This window comes from Balaenoptera physalus (genome assembly GCF_965194825.1).
Source record: "Balaenoptera physalus genome assembly, chromosome: 6".
NCBI lineage: Eukaryota > Metazoa > Chordata > Mammalia > Artiodactyla > Balaenopteridae > Balaenoptera > Balaenoptera physalus.
The window spans coordinates 101,245,570-101,268,653 of NC_138885.1; the positions used below are offsets into that span (position 1 = coordinate 101,245,570).

Consider the following 23,084-nt stretch of genomic DNA (forward strand, 5'->3'; position numbering starts at 1 on the left):
CTTTGCCTCCATTCATTTTCCAAGGTCCTGCATCATCTTCACTATCATTATTCTGAATTCTTTTTCTGAAAGGTTGCCTATCTCCACTTCATTTAGTTGTTTTTCTGGGGTTTTATCTTGTTCCTTCATCTGGTACATAGCCCTCTGCCTTTTCATCTTGTCCATCTTTCCGTGAATGCGGTGTTCGTTCCACAGGCTGCAGGATTGTAGTTCTTCTTGCTTCTGCTGTCTGCCCTCTGGTGGATGAGGGTATCTAAGAGGCTTGTGGAAGTTTCCTGATGGGAGGGACTGGTGGTGGGTAGAGCTGGCTGTTGCTCTGGTGGGTAGAGCTCAGTAAAACTTTAATCCTCTTGTCTGCTGATGAGTGGGGCTGGGTTCCCTCCCTGTCAGTTTTTTGGCCTGAGGTTACCCAACACTGGCGCCTACCCAGGCTGTTTTGTGGAGCTAATGGCGGATTCTAGGAGGGCTCATGCCAAGGAATACTTCCCAGAACTTCTCCTCTCAGTGTCCTTGTCCCTTGGTGAGCCACAGCTGCCCCCCGCCTCTGCAGAAGACTCTCCAACACTAGCAGGTAGGTCTGGTTCAGTCTCTATGGGGTCACTGCTCCTTCCCCTGGGCCCCAGTGCACACACTACTTTGTGTGTGCCCTCCAAGGGTGGAGTCTGTGTTTCCCCCAGTCCTGCCAAAGTCCTGCAATCAAATCTCGCTAGCCTTCAAAGTCTGAATCTCTAGGAATTCCTCCTCCCATTGCCAGACCCCCAGGTTGGGAAGCCTGACCTGGGGCTCAGAACCTTCACTCCAGTGGGTGGACTTCTGTGGTATAAATGTTCTCCAGTTTGTGAGTCACCCACCCAGCAGTTATGGGATTTGATTTTATTGTGGTAGTGCCCCTCCTACTGTCTCCTTGCAGCTTCTCTTTTGTCTTTCCATGTGGAGTATCTTTTTTGGTGAGTTCCAATATCTTCCTCTCAATGATTGTGAGTTAAATGCAGGTGTTCCATAGGTCACTTTGAGAAGCATAGATTTATATAACCTTAAAACTCATTTAATCCTTTGAGTTTTTCTATAAGATTGAAATTCTCAAGTGGTTTTCTAGGAGCAAAAATCATTTTTGTATGCCATAACTTTTTTATCTTGACGCAGTTAAAACCAATCTTAGTTAACCAGATTAACTAGTACTACATTCAGAAGAAGGGGTCCCAGAGTAAATGATTATCACAAGCATGTATGCCGGTGGGATAAGATTGGCCTCAAATTCTAAGAATCATTACTCCTATCAATGGTATATTGTGGTTTGGGTCCCTCAGACAAACTTGACCATCATTGACGGCCATTCCACATGGCTCTCTTTAGTTCCTCTTCTGGGTTGCCAGCAAGAAAGAACTTGCACAAAAAAAACCCCAAAAAACGAAAAACCCACCAAAACCCAAAAAATACAACCTGATAAAATGTATTTGGTTAATTTAGGTGAAAGAAATCCAGGGCCTATAAAATAATCCTGTTTTATTATTATAATAATTCCCTCTGCTCTACTCTGAGAAATTAGGATGGGCCTGAAATGACTTGTTTGTGGTTGATTGTGCTATACCCAATACACTGTTTCCTCTTTAACCTCTTTTGTGTATTTCTCACTAAAAATTACATCTCCAGTTATGAATACAGCACCTGTCCTGATTTCAGGCTTTCCTTTGCCAAGTTACACTTGGTGAATCCGTGATCAGATTCTCCTGAGGCCAATCAAACAGTAATCAGCCTGCCCAGACTGACCCAATTAAGTTTAATTAGTTGTTTTTTTATCTTTGAATTTCTTAACCAGGTGGATTTTATGATTTTTATTAAACAAGGAAGAAGAGCTGAATCTTTGGAATTTGGCCTCTCAGGAGCTTTCTGTTGGTAATAAAACTCCAGGAAATCTTAGGTCTCCATGAGGAAGTCAAAGGATACTAAAAAACAATTTGACTGCTTCTCTTTGGCTCTCTTTTAAATGGAAAGTGTTCTCGTCTCCATGTGAACAAACATTAATCTCATCTATAGTTCTTGGCCAAGATTGTTTTACACTGGTGGACTTTACATGGCAGTCTAAGTCTCACCACTCCCCAAATGGCATCTTTTTCAACTTTTTTTTATTAGTTGGAAGTCAGCTGGATGGGTTAGAATATAGGCAGTAAAAGGAGTTTCAAGGAAGCAGTGAAGGATCTAGAATCAAAGCAGAATTAAAGTAAGCCAAGAGGCCAGTTAGACAGAGAATAAGCCTCCTAAGAGATGTTGGCCTTGGAGAAAGTAAATGAAAATAATTGTTAATAATGGAGGAAAATAAAGGTTTTGAAGGGGCTGTGTTGAGCTAATATTGAGCTGTTTTGTGGCCAGTAATTTTATACAGATATTACCAGTATTAGGTGCCAGGGCACTTGAAAAAATGTTTTACTTTAATTTTCTCAGATTAATTCGTACAGTACTGTGAGGTGATTGTTATTCATTTCTAATTAATAGACACCTAATTGATGATCATATATCCATGTAAGCGCTCATAGATATCCATCAAAAGACACCTGTGATTCTCCCTTCCTTTCATGCTCCTATTCCTTGCCATCTTCTTTCTTCTCAGACTTCCCCTCACTTTCCTTATCCCTTGTTCTTTCGTTGTGCCCTCGCCTCTTCTTTCTCTCCCTTTCACTTCCTTTTCTCATTTCTCTCTCTCCCTCCTACTCTCTTCTTCCTGGTCCTCCTCTTCTCTATTCCTTACCGTCTCCCTTTCCCATCCTTTAACTCAGTGATTATCAAACTTTTTTGTGCATTGTAATCACCTGGGGAGCTTATTAAAGCACCAGTTGCTGACCTCTACTCCCAGAGTGTCTGATTCAGTAGGTTTGCATTGGGACCTGAGAATTTGCATTTCTAACAATTTCCGGGTGATGCTGCTGCTTCCGGTCCAGGGACCATACATTAAGAGCCACTTCTTTAACTGACATGATGACCCGGTCTCTGCTTCACAGGTTAAATCAACAAAACTTTAGATCAATTTTAGGATTTGTTTGTGAAATTGCCAGTACTCTCCTAGGTGATGTCTGTTATCATTCTATGTAATGAAAATTGGTGTTACAAATACTTAAAAATGAATACTTGATAGCTTTTCTGATGCAGTATTATAATATTAATACTGTCAATCAGAATCACTTTCCAAATGGAAAGAATTGGAGCTCCTAAATTGGGATAATCCCTGAGCTGTATGTAATGCTACCTCAGTGAGTTGTAGAGGTAAGAACATTAGAAAAGCATAAAGGACTGCAACATTTTCACCTGATTTAAACAAATTCTAATTTTATGTCCAAGGTAATTGCTTTTTGAGTCTGTTTTTCTTTGCTTCTGCTGTCTTGTGCACTATTAAACTATCGCCCCCTGATACATATTAAATATAATTTAGTTACCCTATCTTTGGGAAGAGATGCTAAAAGTTAAAAGGGCTACTTTCCTAGATGCAAGGCGAGAACCAGTTGTCAGGTGGCAGGACTACACTGGAGACAGAGTAAGGGTTAAGGCCGGGGGGTGCTGGGTGGGGGGCACAGAATGATGACAGAATGGTATTGCTGGAAACGTTTTCCAACCCTAAAGTGCTCAGCAGCATTTGATTACTTCTTCCTCCTAGAAACATTCTCACATATTCCTTTCTGATACTCTTTGGATCTTATTGGCAACTCTTCCTTCTGTTTCCTTTGCTGGATCCTCCTGTCAAGCCTCTAAATGTTGAAACACCTTATAGTCTTCAGATCTCCATTCTGTTTTTACACATTCCCTGAATGATCTTACACAGCCTCATATCTTGAGATAATGTATACATGCTAATGCATTCTAAATGTATGTCTTCAATCCTAACTACTCCTCTTCGTCCATACTTCTATTTGAATGTCTATTTTTCATCTCTATCATGCCATGATCATAAATAACGTCCCCGTTTTCTTCTAGAAACTGTTTCTCTTCCAGTCTTTCCATCCTAATATATTGCATTTCCACTTCCTCAGTTGCTCAGGCCAAAAATGTTGGTATCATTCTAGTTTCCTCTCCTTTACATTTCTAACCCACTGATGAATCCTGTTAGCTCCATCTTCGAAATACTTATCCAAGCCACATTGTTCATCCCTTGGACTCCAGAAATATGCTCCTAACTGATTTCTCTGCTTCAGCCCTTCCCCCTCTATGATCTGCACAGAGCGTCCAGAGTGAGCTTATAAAACATAAATCTTATCGTGTCACTTTTTTGCTTAAAATTCTCCAATAATTCCACTCTACAGGCTGGGCCCTCCATTATACTTATTACAGTGACCATAAAGGGCTTCATTTCTTGGCTCTCTGGTTCAGTTTTGTCACCAACTCAGGACTGTGGCTTACTGCATACACGGTGCTGCTTCTTGTCTCTGTGTCCTCTACAATGGGTTCCTCTGCCTGGAATATTCTTTCTCCCTATTTGCCTAACACCTACTAACTCTTACATCTAGAGGACCTCTCTTCTCTTAGGCTTTCCCAGGTATCATTTCTTTCTCATTCCTCTTCTTCCCTTGCATGCTTGGTTAGAGAATGCTTTCTTTGTTCCCCCAAAGCTCTATGCATGTCTTTATCTATTCATTTAACACAGTAATGATCGATTGTGCATTTCTATGTCTGTGTGCTCTACTAGGCTGTGAGTTTCTTAAGAGTAAGAGCTGAGTTTTAATCATCTTTATATCTCCAGAGTCAAACCCAATACCTGATGCATAAACATGCTCAGATGCTCAGTGCATGTTTAGTGAAGAAATTAATGAAAGAAGAAGCTGAACATTAGTTTGGAAAAGAAAGCTGGGCAACTTTTCCCATGATTGTACCAAGGTGTAGAAGGATAACAGTAGATAGAATGGGTTTGATCACATGATATTATTAGGGTGGTCTAAAAAGTTAAAGGAGGTTTCACATGATGGATTCTCTCTCTCTCTTTTTTTTTTTCCCATTATAACTTAGGTAGTAAGAACATCTACAAAAATCAAGAGGATTGGAAGTAGGTAGGACACCAGAAACAGCTAGTCTTTGGAATGGCCATTTTATAAAGTGGCTTGTTAGTTAGATTTCTTATAGGATTAAGTGACAGAAACTCGACTCAAAGTATAATACCTTAATCCTACCCGCCTCTGCCCCACCACCAAATGAGTACTGTAAAGAACTGGTAAATCTATGGGTAGAGTTAGTATCAGAAACTCACATAATGTCAGATATTTTTCTGTCTCTTCTCCTCTTCTATCTTTGTTTCCCTCTGTATTCTTTCCACCCTTCTTTTTTACCCTAGGATGTGTCTCCATGTGGTAGGAGAAATTAAGAGACTGCAACCATTGCTACACTTACATCATTCAGACTAACAGCCCAAAGGAAGGAGGCTTATATAGATAAAGTTTCTGTGAAGGCCACTGATTGATCCAACTTAGAGTTTGTGCTCATTGCTAGGCCAGCCACCGCTGTGGGGATAGGGAGCCCTATAATGGGTCAGTCCAGGTCATGCGGTCACATACAAGGGTGGGTTGGTTGTTGTAGAGTCAGGATCTCTGTTACTCACAAGAAATCCTACTACAACACTGGCGTAGACAAGATAGAAGTACAGGGACACTTCTGCTTCATGGAATTTTTAGGGGCTCAAGTTTATTCTCTCTTGTTACGATGTGAAAAGGCTCCATTCTCAGGATCCCCTCATAGTCTACGGCTGCTGTTCTAGCTTCGACCTTCAAATTCATATTCCATCCAGCAGGAAAGAAGGGTCATAGAAAAAAAAAAAAAGACAAAGAGCATTTGCCAAAGTCTTTCAAGAGTGTTCGAGAAGGTGCCTCATGAAGCTTTATCTCATCTGCTAAAACTTAGACACATGACCTTTACAAAGAAGATTGAGAATTATAGTCTTTGTTCCAGCTGGCTATTATTTTGCTGTATTATTATGGAGGTAAAGAAAAACATTCTCCTGGAAGACAATTAACAGTTCCTGCTACTATATCTTACGAGGATTGCTAGTTCTACCACCTCCTGGGAAGATAACAGCTACCTACTAAAAATAAACATTCCAGTAAAGGCCTGAAGAAAGCTAGAAAATTTCCCTCAATGATTTATGCCATATTAATAGCCTTTCATTTTATAGTTTCATAGTGAATCTCATCACCTTTCTATTATAAAATCCATGCACTTACCACCTAATCCACATTGGTCTACACAGGAAAAGTTTGAAAATGAGACTTGTGTCCATGAATGGTAAGAAATTTGAAGTTAAAAAGGTGGTGTAAGATTGTGTCATTTCTTGAACTGGCAGTGATTTTATTTTTTAAACAGCTTTATTGCAGTATAATTGCTTTACAGTGGTGTGTTAGTTTCTGCTTTATAACAAAGTGAATCAGCTATAAATATACATATATCCCCATGTCTCCTCCCTCTTGCGTCTCCTGCCGACCCTCCCTATCCCACCCCTCTGGGTGGTCAGAATGCACTGAGCTGATCTCCCTGTGCTATGAGGCTGCTTCCCACTAGCTATCTATTTTACATTTGGTAGTATATATTAGTCCATGCCACTCTCTCACTTCATCCAAGCTTACCCTTCCCCCTCCCCGTGTCCTCAAGTCCATTCTCTAAGTCTGCGTCTTTATTCTTGTCCTACCCCTAGATTCTTCAGAACCTTTTTTTTTTTTTTTTTTAGATTCCATATATATGTGTTAGCATATGGTATTTATTTTTTTCTTTCTGACTTACTTCACTCTGTATGATAGACTCTAGGTCCATCCACCTCACTACAAATAACTCAGTTTCGTTTCTTTTTTTTTTTCCCCATAACCATCAATTTTATTTTATTTTATTTTTTTAATTCTTTAACATCTTTATTAGAGTATAATTGCTTTACCGTGGTGTGTCAGTTTCTACTTTATAACAAAGTGAATCAGTTATACATATACATATGTCCCCATATCTCTTCCCTCTTGTAACTCCCTCCCTCCTACCCTCCCTATCCCACCCCTCTAGGTGGTCACAAAGCACTGAGCTGATCTCCCTGTGTTATGCGGCTGCTTCCCACTAGCTATCTGTTTTACCTTTCATAGTGTATATATGTCCATGCCACTCTCTCACTTTGTCCCAGCTTACCCTTCCCCCTCCCCGTATCCTCAAGTCCATTCTCTAGTAGGTCTGCATCTTTATTCCCATCTTGCCCCTAGGTTGTTCTGACCATTTATTTTTTCTTTTTAGATTCCATATATATGTGTTAGCATACGGTATTTGTTTTTCTCTTTCTGACTTACTTCACTCTGTATGACAGTCTCTAGGTCTATCCACCTCACTACAAATAACTCAGTTTCGTTCCTTTTTATGGCTGAGTAATATTCCATTGTATATATGTGCCACATCTTCTATATCCATTTATCTGTTGATGGACACTTAGGTTGCTTCCATGTCCTGGCTATTGTAAATAGAGCTGCAGTGAACATTTAGGTACATGACACTTTTTGAATTATGGTTTTCCAGGGTATATGCCCAGTAGTGGGATTGCTGGGTCATATGGTAGTTCTATTTTTAGTTTTTTAAGGAACCTCCATACTGTTCTCCATAGAGGCTGTATCAGTTTACATTCCCACCAAGAGTGCAAGAGGGTTCCCTTTTCTTCACACCCTCTCCAGCATTTATTGTTTGTAGATTTTTTGATGATGGCCATTCTGACCGGTGTAAGATGATATCCCATTGTAGTTTTGATTTGCATTTCTCTAATGATTCATGATGTTGAGCATTCTTTCATGTGTTTGTTGGCAATCTGTATACCTTCTTTGGAGAAATGTCTATTTAGGTCTTCTGCCCATTTTTGGGTTGGGTTGTTTGTTTTTTTGATATTGAGCTGCATGAGTTGCTTGTAAATTTTGGAGATTAATCCTTTGTCAGTTGCTTCATTTGCAAATACTTTCTCCCATTCTGAGGGTTGTCTTTTCATCTTGTTTATGGTCTCCTTTGTTGTGCAAAAGCTTTTAAGTTTCATTAGGTCCCATTTGTTTATTTTTGTTTTTATATCCATTTCTCTAGGCAGTGGGTCAAAAAGGATCTTGCTGTGATTTATGTCATAGAGTGTTCTGCCTATGTTTTCCTCTAAGAGTTTATAGTGTCTGGCCTTACATTTAGGTCTTTAATCCATTTTGAGTTTATTTTTGTGTATGGTGTTAGGGAGTGTTCTAATTTCATTCTTTTACATGTATCTGTCCAATTTTCCCAGCACCACTTATTGAAGAGGCTGTCTTTTCTCCACTGTATATTCTTGCCTCCTTTATCAAAGAAAAGGTGACCATATGTGCATGGGTTTATCTCTGGGCTTTCTATCCTGTTCCATTGATCTATATTTCTGTTTTTGTGCCAGTACCATACTATCTTGATTACTGTAGCTTTGTAGTATAGTCTGAAGTCAGGGAGCCTGATTCCTCCAGCTCCATTTTTCTTTCTCAAGATTGCTTTGGCTATTCAGGGTCTTTTGTATTTCCATACAATTTGTGAAGATTTTTCTCTAGTTCTGTGAAAACTGCCATTGGTAGTTTGATAGGGATTGCATTGAATCTGTAGATTGCTTTGGGTAGTAGAGTCATTTTCACAATGTTGATTCTTCCAATCCAAGAACATGGTATATCTCTCCATCTGTTTGTATCATCTTTAATATCTTTCATCAGTGTCTTATAGTATTTTGCATACAGGTCTTTTGTCTCCCTAGGTAGGTTTATTCCTAGGTATCTTATTCTTTTTGTTGCAGTGGTAAATAGGAGTGTTTCCTTAATTTGGCTTTCAAATTTTTCATCATTAGTGTATAGGAATGCAAGAGATTTCTGTGCATGAATTTTGTTTCCTGCTACTTTACCAAATTGATTAATTAGCTCTAGTAGTTTTCTGGTAGCATCTTTAGGATTCTCTATGTGTAATATCATGTTATCTGCAAACAGTGACAGCTTTACTTCTTCTTTTCCAATTTGGATTCTTTTTATTTCTTTTCTTCTCTGATTGCTGTGGCTAAAACTTCCAAAACTACGTTGACTAATAGTGGTGAGAGTGGACAACCTTGTCTTGTTCCTGATCTTAGTGGAAATGGTCTCACTTTTTCACCATTGAGAACAATGTTGGCTGTGGGTTTGTCATATATGGCCGTTATTAGGTTGAGGTAAGTTCCCTCTATGCCTACTTTCTGGAGTTTTTTTTTTTTTTTTTTTATCATAAATGGGTGTTAAATGTTGTTGAAAGCTTTTTCTGCATCTATTGAGATGATCATATGGTTTTATCCTTCAATTTGTTAATATGGTGTATCCCATTGATTGATTTGCATATATTGAAGAATCTTTGCATTCCTGGTATAAACCCCACTTGATCATGTTGTATGATCCTTTTAATGTACTGTTGGATTCTGTTTGCTAGTATTTTGTTGAGGATTTTTGCATCTATGTTCATCAGTGATATTGGCCTGTAGTTTTCTTTCTTTGTGACATCTTTGTCTGGTTTTGGTATCAGGGTGATGGTGGCCTCATGCAGTGTGTTTGAGAATGTTCCTCCCTCTGCTATATTTTGGAAGAGTTTTGGAAGGATAGGTGTTAGCTCTTCTCTAAATGTTTGATAGAATTCACCTGTGAAGCCATCTGGTCCTGGGATTCTGTTTGTTGGAAGATTTTAAATCACAGTCTCAATTTCAGTGCTTGTGATTGGTCTATTTATATTTTCTATTTCTTCTGGTTCAGTCTTGGAAGGTTGTCCTTTTCTAAGAATTTTCCAGTTCTTCCAGATTGTCCGTTTTATTGGCATATGGTTGATTGTAGTAATCGCTCATAATCCTTTGTATTCTGCAGTTTCAGTTGTTACTTCTCCTTTTTCATTTCTAATTCTGTTGATTTGAGTGTTTTCCCTTTTTTTCTTTTTTTAAAATAAATTTATTTATTTATTTATTTATTTTTGGCTGTGTTGGGTCTTCATTTCTGTGCAAGGGCTTTCTCCAGTTGCGGCGAGCGGGGGCCACTCTTCATCACGGTGCGCGGGCCTCTCACTGTCGTGGCCTCTCTTGTTGCAGAGCACAGGCTCCAGACTCACAGGCTCAGCAGTTGTGGCTCACAGGCTTAGTTGCTCCATGGCATGTGGGATCTTCCCAGACCAGGTCTCGAACCCGTGTCCCCTGCATTGGCAGGCAGATTCTTAACCACTGCGACACCAGGGAAGCCCTCCCTTTTTTTTCTTGATGAGTCTGGCTAATGGTTTATCAATTTTGTTTATCTTCTCAAAGAACTAGCTTTTAGTTTTATTGATCTTTGTTATCATTTCTTTCATTTCTTTTTCATTTATTTCTAATCTGATCTTTATGATTTCTTTCCTTCTGCCAGCTTTGGGTTTTTATGTTTTTCTTTCTCTAATTGCTTTAGGTGTATGGTTAAGTTGTTTATTTGAGATGTTTCTTGTCTCTTGAGGTAGGATTGTGTTGCTATAAACTTCCCTCTTAGAACTGCTTTTGCTGAATCCCATAGGTTTTGGGTTGTCATGTTTTCATTCATTTGTTTCTAGGTATTTTTTGATTTCCTCTTTGATTTCTTCAGTGATCTCTTCATTATTTAGTAGTGTATTGTTTAGCCTCCATGTGTTTGTATTTTTTAAAGATTTTTTCCTGTAATTGATTATCTAGTCTAATAGTGTTGTGGTTGGAAAAGACACTTGATACTATTTCAATTTTCTTAAATTCACCGAGGCTTGGTTTGTGACCTAAGATATGATCTATCCTGGAGAATGTTCCATGAGCACTTGAGAAGAATGTGTGTTCTGTTGTTTTTGGATGGAATGTCTTGTCCTATCAATTAAGTCCATCTTGTGTAATGTATTATTTAAAGCCTGTGCTTCCTTATTTATTATCATTTTGGTTGATCTGTCCATTGGTGAAAGTGTGTTGTTGAAGTCTCCTACTATGACTGTTTTACGACTGTGTTACTGTCGACTTCCCCATTTATGGCTGTTAGCATATGCCTTATGTATTGAGGTGCTCTTATTTTGGGTACATAAATATTCACAATTTTTATATCTTCTTCTTGGACTGATACCTTGATCATTATGTAGTGTCCTTCCTTGTCTCTTGTAATAGTCTTTATTTTAATGTCTATTTTTTTCTGATATGAGAATTGCTACTCCAGCTTTTTTTGATTTCCATGTGCATGGACTATCTTTTTCCATCCCCTCACTTTCAGTAGGTATGTGTCCCTAGGTCTGCGGTGGGTCTCTTGTAGACAGCATATATACGGGTCTTGTTTTTGTATCCATTCAGCCAGTCTATGTCTTTTGGTTGGAGGATTTAATCCATTTACATTTAAGGTAATTATCGATATGTATGTTCCTATTACCATTTTCTTAAGTATTTTGAGTTTGTTATTGTAGGTGTTTTCCTTCTCTTGTGTTTCCTTGCTAGAGAAGTTCCTTTAGCATTTGTTGTAAGTTGGTTGGGTGGTGCTGAATTCTCTTAGCATTTGCTTGTCTATAAAGGTTTTAATTTCTCCATCCAATCTGAATTAGATCCTTGTTTGTAGAGTAATCTTAGTTGTAGGTTTTTCCCTTTCGTCACTTTAATATGTCTTGCGACTCCCTTCTGGCTTGCAGAGTTTCTGCTGAAAGATCAGCTGTTAACCTTATGGGGATTCCCTTGTATGTTATTTGTTGTTTTTCCCTTGCTGCTTTTAATATTTTTTCTTTGTATTTAATTTTTGATAGTTTGATTAATATGTGTCTTGGCATGTTTCTGCTTGGGTTTATCCTGTATGGGACTCTCTGTGCTTCCCAGACTTGATTGACTATTTCCTTTCACATACTAGGGAAATTTTCAACTATAATATCTTCAAATATTTTCTCAGTCCCTTTTGTTTCCTCTTCTTCTGGGACCCCTATAATTCGAATGTTGGTGTGTTTAATGTTGTCCTAGAGGTCTCTAAGACTGTCCTCAATTCTTTTCATTCTTTTTTCTTTATTCTGCTCTGCAGTAGTTATTTCCACTATTTTATCTTCCAAGTCACTTATCCGTTCTTCTGCCTCTGTTATTCTGCAATTGATTCCTTCTAGAGAATTTTCAGTTTCATTTATTGTGTTGTTCATCATTGTTTGTTTGCTCTTTAGTTCTTCTAGGTCGTTGTTAAACATTTCTTGTATTTTCTCCATTTTGTTTTCAAGACTTTGAATCATCTTTACTATCATTACTCTGAAGTCTTTTTCAGGTAGACTGCCTATTTCCTCTTCATTTGTTTGGCCTGGTGGGGTTTTACCTTGCTCCTTCATCTGCTATGTGTTTCTCCGCCTTCTCATTTTGCTTAACTTACTGTTTTTGGGGTCTCCTTTTTGCAGGGTGCAGGTTCGTAGTTCCCATTGTTTTTGGTGTCTGCCCCCAGTGGCTAAGTTTGGTTCAGTGGGTTGTGTAGGCTTCCTGGTAAAGTGGGCCAGTGCCTGTGTTCTGGTGGATGAGGCTGGATCTTGTCTTTTGGTGGGCTGGACCACGTCCTTTGGTGTGTTTTGGGGTGTCTCTGACCTTATTATGATTTTAGGTAGTCTCTCTGCTAATGGGTGTGGTTGTGTTCCTGGCTTGCTAGTTGTTTGGCATAGGGTGTCCAGCACTGTAGCTTGCGGTCATTGAGTGGAGCTGGTTCTTAGCATTGAGATGGAGATCTTTGGGAGAGCCTTTGCCATTTGATATTACATGGAGGGGAGGTCTCTGGTGGACCAATATCCTGAACTCAGCTCTGCCACCTCAGAGACACAGGCCTGACACCTGGCTAGAGCACCAAGACCCTGTCAGCCACACCGCTCAGAAGAAAAGGGAGGAAAAAAAGAAAGGAAGAAAGAAAAAAATAAAATTAAAAGAAATAAAGTTATTAAAATAAAACATTAAAAATTATTAAAAATAGAAAAATTAAAATGTAATAAAAAAAAGAAAAAAGAAAGAAGAGAGCAACCAAACCAAAAAACAAATCCACAAATGATAACAAGCGCTAGAAACTGTACTTAAAAAAAAGAAAAAACAAACAAAAAAAACCCCAGACAGACAGAACCCTAGGAAAAACGATAAAAGCAAAGCTATACAGACAAAATCACAAAAAGAAGCATACACACACACACTCACCAAAAGAGAAAAAGAAAAAAAAAATCTATACGTAGAAAGAAAAAGGAAGAGAGCAACCAAATCAATAAACAAATCTGCCAATGATAATAAACCCTAGATTCTAAACTAAGATAAACATGAAACCAGAAATCAGTCAGTTGCCTACAGCAAACCCCAAGTCTACAGTGGCTCCCAACATGCATGGCCCGAATTTTGGGATGATTCATTTTCTATTCAGGTATTCCACAGATGCAGGTACATCAAGTTGATTGTGGAGATTTAATCCCCTGCTTCTGAGGCTGCTGGGAGAAATTTCCTTTTCTCTTCTTTGTTCGCACAGCTCCTTGGGTTCAGCTTTGGATTTGGCCTCTCCTCTGCATGTAGGTCACCCTCTGGTGTCTGTTCTTCGTGCAGACAGGAGGGGGTTAAAGTAGCAGCTGATTATTGTCTCTGGCTAACTCAGGCGGGGGCAGGGAGGAGTACAGAATGTGGGGTGAGCCTGCTGCGGCAGAGGCTGGCATGACATTGGAACAGCCTGAGGCAGGCCATGTGTTCTTCCTGGGACGTTGTCCCTGGATCACGGGACCCTGACAGTGGTTGGCTGCCCAGGCTCCCAGGAGGGGAGGTGTGGCTAGTGACCTGTGTTTGCCCACAGGCTTCTTGGTGGCTGCAGTAGCAGCCTTAGTGTCTCATGCCCATCTCTGGGGTCCGCGCTGATAGCCATGGCTTGTGCCCGCCTCTGGAGCTCGTTTAAGTGGTGCTCTCAAACCCCTCTCCTCGCACACCCCGAAACAATGGTCTCTTGCCTCTTAGACAGTTCCAGACTTTTTCCTGGACTCCCTCCCGGCTAGCTGTGGCACACTAGCCCCTTCAGGCTGTGTTCACGCAGCCAACCCCAGTCCTCTCCCTGCGATCCGACCTCCGAAGCCCGAGCCTCAGCTCCCAGCCCCCGCCTGCCCCAGCGGGGGAGCAGACAAGCCTCTCGGGCTGGTGAGTGCTGGTCGGCAGTGATCCTCTGTGCGGGAATCTCTCTGCTTTGCCCTCTGCACCCTTGTTGCTGCGCTCTCCTCCATGGCTCTGAAGCTTCCCCCCCGGCCACCCCCATCTCCCCCAGTGAAGGGGCTTCCTAGTGTGTGGAAACTTTTCCTCCTTCACAGCTCCATCCCAGTGGTGCAGGTCCTGTTCTTCTTCTTTTGTCTCTGTTTTTTCTTTTGCCTTACCCAGGTACGTGTGGAGTTTCTTGCCTTTTGGGAAGTCTGAGGTCTTCTGCCAGCGTTCACTAGGTGTTCTGTAGGAGCTGTTCCTCATATAGATGTATTTCTGACATATTTGTGGGGAGGAAGGTGATCTCCATGTCTTACTCCTCCGCAATCTTGAAGGTCTCCCCCAGTCATGACTTTTCTGAAGTAGACCTAACTATTTTGGACCCTCATGTTAGGTTCTAGTGCAATCATTAACTGCTTTACATATAAAGGTACATGGATCTTTCTTTGTTTTGATGAATGATTAACAGGTACTTTTATGTTCAAAAAGGATAGAAAACAAAATTTGATATTTCTTAAACAAGGTGAATGGTAAAATTAACATTGTTCTTATTGGCTAAAACCTGGTTTAGACTTTAGTGGTTGTAGTGGATGTTTGTCATTTTAGAATCACCTGGTGTTCATTCTTTTAGTCATGGAATCCCAAGTTTGGGGGAGAGGAATTACTTGTCCTCTCATTGTATACAGTTTAGCATAATTGACTCAAGGCGTCTTGGCCCCTGTAACCATGGGACTAAGCTAGGTTCATGGGACCTTCCTCTCTGGAATCTGAGTTGAGAGACATAAAGACAGAAAATATTTAGGGCTCATTCTTTTGAGAAGAGACTGTGGAGGACTGCTTGCTTCCTAGACCACTGAATATGTCTGGTCCTGCCAATTTCTAAGCCTGATCTTTTTCTAGCTGTTTATTTGATTTTTGAAGGCTTCTAATATACTTTGAACTGTCTCCACAGGTTTCTTAATGTAGCCAGTGTAGATTTTTTGTTGCTTGTACCCAAACAATGGTATATACACAGTGATGGAAACTACTGGATTATACAGTTATGTTTGACCTCTTTACCAAACTCCAGAGAAGAACCTCTGTGCTGAATGTATAAATCTAGCCTGAGGGGAAAAAAAACGTATCTTAGTCTCTTCTACTATAACCTTTTCCTACTGCTAACTATAAAATTCTCTAGATGCTAAAGAGGGGTAGAGTATGTCACTCCAAGTTCATTATGATTATCTGTAAGTGACATTTGGTCTCTTTCGTTAACTCTATAAATTTTTTTTTGGAGTTTCACTATCAGTTGTATCTCAGATTTTTTTTCTTTTTGTTTTAATCATGATATGGAAAGAATAGTATCTGCTAGCATGACAGAAGTGTGATGAGAAATGTTTAATGAGTTACCATTTCCTCAGGCTCAAATAATTCAGTACATGAAGTGAGATGATCAGTCTACTCCACCTAACCTAATTAAATTTAATTAGTGCTTTGTTTCTAATTTTTCTCATTCATGTAGATGTTACAATTACAAGCATTGACTTTCTATTGGATGCATCTCTACTACACAAATTGCTGAAAAGTAGAAAAAAAAAGGAAAAATATGTTATTGGGTGGTCATTATGACATAAGAAATATTCGATCTTGGATTTTCTGAGCTAAAATACATATATATAACTGAATCACTTGCTGTACACCTGAAACTAATACAACATTGTAAATCAACTATACTTCAATGAACAAAAAAAGTAATTTTTGTGTGAGGACTGTAGAAGCTTAGCACTTCGGAAGTTTGGAAGAGAGTGTATAAAATCTTTATCCTCCTGGAAACTTACAGTCTCATTAAAGAGAGTAAAGATTAAATGTTGCTGGACATTGACCATGCTCTCACCTTACTTGAAATAAAAGATGGTTTAGTCAAGTTCAGCCAGACATTTTGGCTTGGCTTCCCACCTTCCTCCCTTCTGACCTAACCTTCTCTGTTGTTTTGTTCTTTGTTTTTTTGTCTAGTTTTACCCCTGACTGAAGCTGTTGACTTGAAAGTTTATTCATTTTACCCTTTCTTCATACCTTAGACAGTAGACATGCTCTCCTTGGAAATCTTAGAAGGATCCATGGAATTCAGGATGCATGGTAGGGAATTCCCTGGTGGTCCAGTGGTCAGGGCTCTGTGCTTTCACTGTTGAGGGCCTGGGTTCGATCCCTGGTTGAGGAACTCAGACCCCACAAGCTACATGGTGCAGCCAAAAAAGAAAACAAAAAATGAAACAGGATGCATGGTGACATCAAGAAAATATGGGATAACATTTTAAAACCTAACTCAAAGGAATAAACTTTGACAAGTTTATTTAGACTATATCTCTCTATATATTATGTATGATCATTTTTAATGACCTTTTCATGGTTTCTTTCCTTCTGATCACCCTAATAGCACCCATTCCATGATAAACAATGAGGTCCTTGGCATAAAAGACAAGAGAAGTCAAAAGAGCAAGTCAACAAATGAAAACTTTGTCTTTATTTCAGAGTTATTTGTCTTGGGGTCTTTTCCAGGCATCTTATCCTTGCTTCATGAGCCTTTAAATACTCAGCCATGCCAGCCAGCCACAACTTCGCAGTCTCATGTCGATTAAGGTATCCCTGCCAAGATGCTGCTCAGAGGCATACTGTCCTTCTTAATGTCCAGAAGCAACTGACAGCCACCCATCCTATGGGGATCATTTTGAACTTGCAACAGTTTCATCTTGTTTATGGTGCTTCCAAGTTCTCCCAGTTTTAAGTCTTTGTGCTTTTGAATCTCTCAACTACCGTAACTGCTCTTATTACTTCCAATGTAGTCAGACATTTTTCTTCTTAAATTTTTACACCTTCACTAAAATTCACTGATGAGAAATATGGAACAGCACAGGGGAAAACACCTTCAAGAGTCTTCTTTAAGATTTAGAACTCAGCCTCCCAGTTGCCACTAGAAGCTGTTATAAGGAAAACTGTTCACTTGGCATAACTTTTCCCAGTGAACACATCATGGCCGTTAATAACTTCACTTTTTCTATGTACTCATCATCCATTTGTTTAATAACTAGCACTAAACTCTGACCAGGGAACAGTGCCAATGTAAACCATTGGAATGTACAGAATTTAATAATCTCTTCCTTCTGAAAATCAAGATATTTGACAGTTTGGTGTTACAATACCTCTTTTAGAAGTTTCCATAATTTGACGATTTAAAAAATGATTAAGCTCATCTACAAGTTTTTTCTGTCTCCTGGATTTTATTTTCCTAAAAGGAAGCTAATTATCTTATCCATATTATGTTTAATTTCAGCTATCACCTAATAATGTTCCTACTTTTTCCATTTTGAAAATCATTTTTTTATTTTTAAAAGATAAAAGCACAATAAAATTATATTAATTTTACTTTCTCATGTGAATACTATACTATTTTTATAAGCAGTTTTAAAATGCAGGAAGTTTTTCAATGCAAGGGTTATTATCCACTTATCGTACAGAAGAATCTTACATGAATATTTCACAAGGAAACCTTTGATTTTTGAGTAACTTAGTTTACGGTACACCACTGAAATGAAAAAGGAGCAGAATATGCAAAATATGTACTCCTTCCTCACTAAATTATTTATTATGTTATTTTTTAATATAAACTGGTGAAATTTGAGGGGAATTTGCTCAACTCTGTGCCACCACAGTTCTGTCTTTTAATTTCTCTTCTGATGCCATGTCTGGTATCTGCTTATAGACTTGTAAAATATTTTTCTCTTTCCTTCAAATTTCAATTTAAAGACATTTTGATTAGTCAGCAGATATCCTACCTAACACGTTTCCCCAGTTCTCTTTGGCATTTTTCCTGTCACTTGATATATTCTTTACTCTGATGTAAAATTGATAAGAATTGTGGATTATTCATACTAACAGTAAGTATCAGGATGTTGGGCTCTAACTCAATTTTTCTTTTCTCCAACACACACACACACACGCACGCACACACACACACACACACACACACGTTCCATGAAATGAGCCCTCCTCTTGGGTTAGCTGACTAAATGGATGGTCACTACTTTCTCTTCCTTTTAGTACTGTTCTACCTCCTACTGGCCTTATGGGTAGGGTATTAAATTGGTAGTTATCAACCCTTTAAGAACCATTTGAGAACTTGCTGGAAGTTGTCAGATCCTCATAGCAATGCACACAGATTCACTGGTGTACTATGTGTGTGGAGGGGGACGGGGGTGGGGAATTCAATTTTTGGACTTCCTGAATAGTGTTTGTGGAAACCAGATGAAGTATGTTTGGATTAAAGGCCAAACCAAGTTGCTTTTGGAAGTATTTTCCACTCTCCTGAGATAAAGGAACACAGAGGTTGTGTGCTGGGTAAGTGTTAACACACTCTTTGCTCTGTCTGGGCAGAACAGAAGTCTTTACTGTTCGTCATGGTTATCACTACCAATAACAGTGGTTAATAATGACGGGTGTGAATATAGTCATCTTTCTTTTCCTCAAAAGGGTTTCACCTATGTGTATAAAACAGAGATTCTTGCCTGCTGGGGCCTAAGGAATTCCTCTTTATGTTCAATAGAGAGTATGCGTCTATGACTTTTTTATTAACAACATTTCTGCAAAACCTTGAATCTTTGATAAACAGAGACGCAGATTTTCTTGTCTTCTCCCCTTTACTTTATGATGGTTTATATTCTGTTCTTTCTGTTTCTGCTTCTGGGATTCCTCCTACTGCTCCCCTCGTCTTTCCCCGAACATTCACTTTGTGCACTCTAAGATCTGTGCATCCGCTCCTATACACTAGAGTAGAGAGAAGACATTCTCAAGATACTGCCTCACCTCCTCTAACAAGATCAGCAAGCACGTGAGGAGAAATGCTTTTATGTGTATCCAGTGGGTTTGCAGACATTTCCTTCCTGTAGGTCTGTGGAAGAGTTTCCATACCTCATATTTGCACTCACAGTACTTTGTGACCTTTGCTGGGAAAATCCTCCATAAACATCACAACAAATTGCCTATTTGCCCTGCCTTTTGACATCTGGACCACTTGACCCTGTGTTGATTTACTCGCCTTCCTGTTAGTTTCTGTTGATTCATTAATCACTTGCAACTGGCACTCACAAGAACTAGATGTCACCTCCTTTCCTTCAGCAAACCAAAAGAGGCCCTTGATTTCTTTTGTATTAGTGTCAAACTGGACATTGAGTGATTTATTTTGGTTTGGGAAAAGATAAGCTTTGTTTCTCTGCTTTGCACACGATAAAGAAACGCTTCCCAACCTGGTCCGTGAGAGTAGTGGTTCTCTCACTGAGTTTGAAACTTTACTCTGGAAGGACCAATTTAAAGGAATGGAACTCAGTTCCTAGTAATCTCTCTTATCAGACGTAGTGGGTAAAGCAAGAGACTTTGAAAACAACTGCTGCTTTTTTTTTTAAATTTTATTTATTTTTAAAAGCAGTTAAATCCCTCTCCTGGATCTTTAAGACATCAGTGAAACAAAGAATAGTCAAATTTAAAATTTACTAGTCTTCCTTGGCCCTGATGTTAAGTGCTAATTTCTGTACCCTGGAAGGTGATAGTAAAATTCCCATAAAGATGAATCAACAGGAGTACTATGTGGCATTTGAAACTGGAAAATTCTTTATTATTTGGAAAATAACAGTCTTTTTAATATTTGTCTCCCTTTATTATCTTTCTAAAAGTGACTTTGGCCAAATAGAATGTGGAATTTGAGATAGGGATGAGATTTCAAATTATAAGTAGAAACGCTTCTCACTTTAAAAGTGCCAGTTGGTTTATTTCACTTTATTTCTGGGCTTCTGGGCTTGAAATATCCATAGCTTTTGACATATGTATGCCAAATATGAAAAATAAATTTGCTGAGAAAGAAATTATAATTGATTATAAATAATGTTTTGCAGGCTCAGTATGTGGTTTTCCTTATTGATTTCAGTACATGCAAAATTAATTTATTCTGAATTACTGTTGTAATTATTAATAATAATTGTCAGCATAATTATAAAACCTTTCACTCAGACAATCCAAGCATTCTACTCATTTCTCCTATTTATTAAATACATGGAAAATTAAATAATTAGTGTAAATTCAGAGGTTTACAGAGAAACAAAGCAACAAACAAAAGTATAGTTTATTGTCCTTTTGTTAAAAAAAATCATTTTCTGAAGACTTCAGATTGATAACATCTAGAAAATTATTTGGACTTGTGTTTTTTGGAAATGATAAAGTTTATACAGTCTTTGGATTATATTAATAGTATTAAAAAGAAGTATAGAAGATAAGACAAAGCTTTTATAAAATGTTCATTATTATAAGAGTGAACTCTGAATTGCAAAAGTTTCAATGAAACTGGGTAGATGACAGCCTTTTTCTTCTCTTTCTCCACCTTTTCTCTTCTTTTTAATGAAATCTTTGTTATTTCTGTCCCTTTGTATTTTGAGAATCTGAGAAGAACTGAAGCAAAACTACTGAATATCCTAACAAGAATCCAATCCAGACTTTGAAACTATTACAGATCTTCTAATGAGGCAAACTGCTGAGAAAGTAACCCCATTTCTTAGTCTTACCAGATATTTCTTGTCTTGAAAAGTACATGAGTCCTAGCTGAATTGCTGAATTTAATGTGGGTGATATGCACATTTGACTCTTTGAAAGAGACAAGAATGTTCTGATGAACTTTTTCTCGTATTGGGCAATCACCCAGTTAATATGTCCATAAAAAATTCTCTGTATGCCCAGCTCTGTTAGTTGCTATGCAAATAAAGATTCTGGCTTCCTTATCTACAGTTCTGAAATCCCAAATCTCAGAAAACTAAAAGCTTTCTTTTAAGTCATTTGCCTGCAAAATTTGACCTCAACTGAGCTGAGGTGACTTATAATCTTTATAAAACTATGCTCAATTTGAATATTCATACACTTTGCCACAGAGTATTAATGTGTTTGATTATGGGGTGCTGCCTCAGACCTCACTGGAGGTATCATTCATGCAGGTTTTGCTGTGTATTATCTTTCTAAGGTCTGAATAATTCTGAATTCTGAGATTTGGCCTTAGAGTTTTAGTTCAGGGACTATGGGCCTGTGCTACCACCATTGTAAATCATTTGGGGAAATGTTTTATAATCAGTTTTCAGGTTTTTTTAATATCATATATTGATTTCATATTATGCTGGGTTACTTGTTTAGGAGAAAAACTTTCTAAGAGTAAAATATATTTTAAAAAATATCTTTCTTTTGACTATTTACTATATGTGTGGTTCCCACTGAGTTTTTTATATATGTGTACTGCATCATTTTTAACATATATAAACAAATATGTGTATCCCCCACCCCCAGACATTTTTCAGCCCAAAGGTTAGCATACTATTCATATATTCTGTACAAACACTGATCTGCTATCTATATCTATAGATTAGAGTTCCCTTTTATTTTGTGTCTGGCTTCTTTCAAGCAGCCTGATGTTTTTGACATTCATCCATATTGTTGCATATATATCAGTACTTTGCTCTTATTTATTTTCAAATTACATTTTATATGCATAGACACTTGAAAGTTCTAGGGATCAGTACTACTTTTACTCATTAGTTTTTGCTTTTTTATTATTTTCTTCCTTGTGGTTTCCTTTATTGTTTTAATTGGGGAATTCGATTCATCTAGTTCATTTTTCTACTTTAATTGATATGAGTTTTCGTTTGTAAATTTTCATCTGATTACTGCTTTCAGTGTAGTCCAGAGGTTATGATGCAAAGAAGTTCTCAGAAGTAATGATAAATTTTACCATTTTGGCTTATATTTGTCTTTCACATGAGTTGTTCGATATGTTCTTCTAAATTTCTGTATAGAAAGGCTCTTAAAATTTTGTTATTAATTTCTAGTTTTATTTTGTTTTGTAATATTTCTAGTTTATATAAATCATTGGTGCTTTCTTTATGACAAAATATGCAATAAAATTTTGTGAATATTTCCTGTATTCTTGAAAATAATTTTTCTCTGCTGTATAACCTTAAGGTATAAAGTTTAAATATATATACACACACTCACAGTCTACATTATGGATTATGTTTTAAGTTTTCTAAATCCATGCTTATTTTTCTGTGCACTTCATTCTTGTATTGAAAGCAGTATGTTCAAATCTTCTATTATTAGTGTATGTCCCCTTGTGTCTTCTGTAGATTCTACTTTTTAACAGTTGTTACTATGTTATTTGGTATATAGTCACAACTGTTTCAACTTTTTGGCTCCCCTAACTTTATGGTGAATTGTGACTCTAGATTATAAATTGTTCTCTTTAATTATATTTAATTATATTTACTTTTTGTTTTGAGTTGTACTTTGATATGAAGATTTTAACCTCTCTTTGAAAGAATGATATTTTTGCATTTAAGAAGGTTATATGTTTTTTCCTAGTGGTTACCTTTATAATTATACATCTTTATGCCCTATTTCTCTGCTTTTTACAATAATTTAACCTTTTAATGTCTTTTTTGGTCAGTTTTTAAAAATATGTTTTGGCATCTATTTATTGCCTGTATACCAATCATTGGTGTATTATATTTTCCATTTTATATGTGCTTGCTCTACTGAAATTTTGTTGCATTATTTCTACTCTTCCAAGCATAAAACATTTATATTATCCTCTGTTCTCATCCCCACATTAAAAAAAAAATAATAGACTTTATTTTTAGGACAGTTTTAAGTTTACAGCAGAATTGAGTGGTGAGTACAGAGAGATCGCATTTACCTTTGACCCCACATATGCATAGTCTCCCCTCCCATCAGCATAGCGCATGAGGGTGGTGTCATTGTTGCAATCAGTGAACCTATGTTGATGCATCAACAGCACTCAAAGTCCATAGTTTACATTAGAGTTCACTCTTGGGGTTGTACATTCTATGGATTTTGACAAATGTATAATATA

At 37.9% G+C, this 23,084-nt stretch overlaps 1 long non-coding RNA gene across 1 annotated transcript in view; it reads left to right on the forward strand.

Moving 5' to 3' along the window:
* LOC309663438 overlaps positions 1-22,724 on the forward strand; it is a 237,947-nt gene extending 215,223 nt beyond the window's left edge. The window contains exons 2-3 of the long non-coding RNA XR_014265274.1: positions 9,747-9,894; positions 10,210-22,724. This is a non-coding gene — a long non-coding RNA (uncharacterized lncRNA). The remainder of the gene's footprint in view (positions 1-9,746; positions 9,895-10,209) is intronic.
* Positions 22,725-23,084: the final 360 nt, after the last annotated feature.